The following is a 3991-nucleotide window of genomic DNA, read 5'->3' on the forward strand; positions in this document are numbered from 1 at the left end:
CAAGTTTGTAAAGTAGACCCGGGGGCGGGGGCTCCCGGCCCCGCCCCTTCCCAGGCCCCGCCCACCTCATAGTCCAGCGTCCGACGCTAGGGCCGAGAAGGGCCGGCTGTGCTTAGGTTAGGTGGGAGGCGGGCTGCCAAGCTTCTGGCGCTTCCTCCATCCCCATCTAGGAAAACTGGCCCAAATCTTTCTTACCTTCTCCCCGCCACCCACCCGCCTCCACCATTTTCCTGGAATAAAAAAACAGTGAAATAATTTAGAAATAATTTAGAAATGATATCGTCTTGTGTATAACATGGTTTAACTTTTTTTTTTTCTGGTTTACTGATTCGCTCATTGATGCACACATTCACTCAGTTTTGTATCGCGGTGAATAATGTTGCAGAAGATCATTGAGTTCATTTTTGGCTTATTGCCTGAGAGATACTTGGTGACATCCAAGAATCATTTAAAATAGGCAATTGAATATCCAAGTATCTGGAGTTTAGAGGTGTCTGGGACCAGATGTAAAATTTGTGTCAATTCTGGGTAGTTGGTAGTCAATACTATGGGGATGGGGAGGGGAGGGATGAGACTTCAGAAAGAGAGAAAACAGTAGAAGGACGGAGTCTAGGATTGAGCCCCAGAGGAAGAATTCAAACTAGTAAATCAGGGAAAGTCTCCCAGGGAGGAAGCTTTAAATCTAGGCCATGAGTTAACCAATGTAAAACAAGACAGGAACCAGAACTCTGTGTGTGTGTGTGTGTGTGTGTGTGTGTGTGTGTGTGTGTGTGTTGGCCAACCTCCTCTGTACTCATTACTATCACAAGCGAATTTTAAATATCATCTCACTTATCACCACAACACTAGGAAGGCATTATCAGCCCCAAATTTATAGAAACTAAAAGATAGCAAAGCTGAGCTTCAAGCTCACATCACTTCATACATATTCCCTCAATGCTTCAAGATCTAGAGGGCCATTAGTAAGATATGACCAAAGTATGGAATGATATTTTCCAAGATTAGGGGTATGGTGTGTGCCATGAATTGTTTGTGATGGGATTGACCTTTATAATGTCATATTTAACCAGATAGGCAAAATAAAAATTTTGACGTGTAAGTATTGCCAGTAAACAGGCTCAATCATAGACTTCAATTGAGAGTGCATGTATGAATATACGTATATTCATATGTGACTGAAAAATTGTGCTGTACACCAGAAATTGACACAGCATTGTAAACCGACTATAACTCAAAAAAAAGAGTGCATGTGGAATATAAAGAAAAATGATATACATGAATTTATTTACAAAACAGAAGACTCACAGATATAAAAAACAAACCAAAGGTGAAGTGGGGAGGAATAAATTAGGAATCTGGGATTAGCAGATACGAACAACTGTTTATAAAATAAATAAACAGCAAGGTCCTAATGTATAGCACAGGGAACTACATTCACTATCTTGTAATAACCTATAATGAAAAAGATTATATGAATATATATGTATTACTGAATCACTATGGCGTACACCAGAAACATGCAACATTGTAAATGACTATACTTGGATTTTAAAAAAAAGAGTGCAGAAAAATGGAAAAGGTGACAAGTAAGGGTTAGAATGACCAGCCTTCCTGTCATACCTCTTATAGATAGGAGGTTTCTGACCATGTGTCTTCAAAGATCCGCATGGACGGTGCTCTTTAACTGAACAAGGGTCATTTTCAGTTTGCAGTCACCTCAAGTAAAGATCCAGCTATTTTTTTAATGTTATAACTTTATAAGGTTTCTCTCAATATATGACTTTCATTATAAAGCCATCTAGTGTAAGGAAGGCCCTAGATCCTTAAGCTGCTTCGAATTGTTTGTTACATATTTCTTTCTATGATCATGAAATATAGATCATCTAAATGAGAACCTGTCTTCTGAACTAGTTCCTTAAGATGCAAAGAATTATTTGCTAAGAACTCCACTCCCTTCTGTCATCATGAAAACCTCATCTCCATATTTAAGAAAAAATATAGAGAAACTTGATCTGAATTTAGGCCAACACTTCCCCTGACCACTTATATATTCATTCAGCAAATTTTTGTTAAGAATTTAATTTGTGGCAAATACTGCACTAGCAATTGAAAATATATTAGTAAATACAATCAAATGAAGACTGTCATAAGGACTAACAGAAGCATTCCATATGCTAAGCTACTGTATTTCTTCAGCCAACATTCTGTGTTCTACACATCCTCAGAATACTGTGTTGTGCAGATTGTGAATTGAATGGTCAGTTTGGGATTTGTAGATAGTCCAGATAGGAGTAGGGGTGATTTGGCTTCATGGGCCATGTATTATAAACATTTGTCAATTTTTGACTTCTGATCATTTCAATACTCTTTCTATAATTATAGTCTTCTGTGAGTCTGGTGGGGAGTTAGAATGTCTCCCTTCATAGAAACTGAATACACCTGTATTCACTTTTTTTGTCTTCACTGCAGCTAGGGCACAGCCTGTAACTTGGCCTTGATCAATTAAACACAGCCAGTGTAGACTTTGCATTAAGATCTAGTGATATGAAAAAGCAAGGACACCAAACAGTTTCTTTCCTTTTATTTTTTTTTAAAATAGACTATTTAGGTCAGTTTTAGAGTTACAGAAAAACTGAGAAGATACAGTTCAACAAGTTCCCATAAACGCCCCCCCTGACTTTTCCTTACTATTGACATCTTACATTATTATGACACATTTAATAGGACTGATACCTTATTATTAATTTATGTACTAAATTTTTTCTTTAGAAGCTTTTTGGCCCTTTATTTCCCCTCTACCTCCATAGCAGGAGAGGTAGTAGTTTTTATTGGTAACGTGAAAACACCCCATAGGCATCTATTTGAATGAGATGGAACATGATTCTCTCAGCTTTTCACTTACCCATTGCTGCATAACAAACCATCTCAAAACTTAGTGCCTTAAAACAGCAATCGTTTTATTTTGCTTATAATTTTGTGGGTTCAGAATTTGGAAGATGAGGATGGCAACTATTGGTAAAGGCGATATTTAAGATACAACCATGGGAATGAATGGTTAAGGTCATTGGAGGAAGTGTTACTGACTCCAAATTCATTCTGCTCACTGCGCAACAGGGCAATAAATTGGGAGACGAGGTGTTGGGGCAAGGAAGAATGACTTTATTCAGAAAGCTGGCAGACCTAGAAGATGGCAGACTAATGTCCTAAGAATCATCTTACCGAAGTCAGAATTTAGGATCCTTTTATACTAAAAAGGGGAGGGGGTATGTTTTGTTGTTGCAAACTTCTTGGTGTCAGAATCCTTTGTTCTTGCAGCTGTCCAAGTAGGTCAGGTCATGATGTTCCTGTAAACCTCCAACAAGACAAATGTTATCCTCTGTTCTGCAACTTTTTATGTCTATATGAATGGAAAAGTTTTATAGCCTTAAAGATCAGAGCCTTGAGAATGGGCTTTCCTGTATATTTTAGGCTGTAGGCAATATTCTTTTACAAAAGGTGCAGAACAGCATGACTCAGCACAGGAAACAGCACAGGGTTAGAGCTAAAGGAACATACCTAATATGGAGTCAGATTTGTTCTTCCCTATTACAGAATGAAGATCAAGAAATTCTGAGAATGCAAAATATTTGAATATTTCATTCTATGTGAAATTAAAAATAGCCATTATTCATAACAGAAGCAGTGTGTTGGGGAATGTGGCAGTGAACCAGGGGTTAAAGTCTTTAGGAAAAGGGGGGAGAGACCTAGAAATCTAAAATAAAATTAAAAAAAAATTTAAAGACCGCAGTCCCACTTTCCCAGCTGTACTCTATTTCTCCCTTCTTCCTGATGGTGAAACTTCTCCAAATTAGTTTCTGTACTTTCTGCTTACATTTTCTTATTTTTTCTGCTGTTACTGAAGTAGCTCTCACCTAGATCATCACTGGCAGCCAAGTCACCGATTTCAACTATAAATTTTTTTCCTTGTCTATATCACTTCAACTAGCACCTG

This window comes from Camelus bactrianus, chromosome 10 (genome assembly GCF_048773025.1).
Source record: "Camelus bactrianus isolate YW-2024 breed Bactrian camel chromosome 10, ASM4877302v1, whole genome shotgun sequence".
Lineage (NCBI taxonomy): Eukaryota > Metazoa > Chordata > Mammalia > Artiodactyla > Camelidae > Camelus > Camelus bactrianus.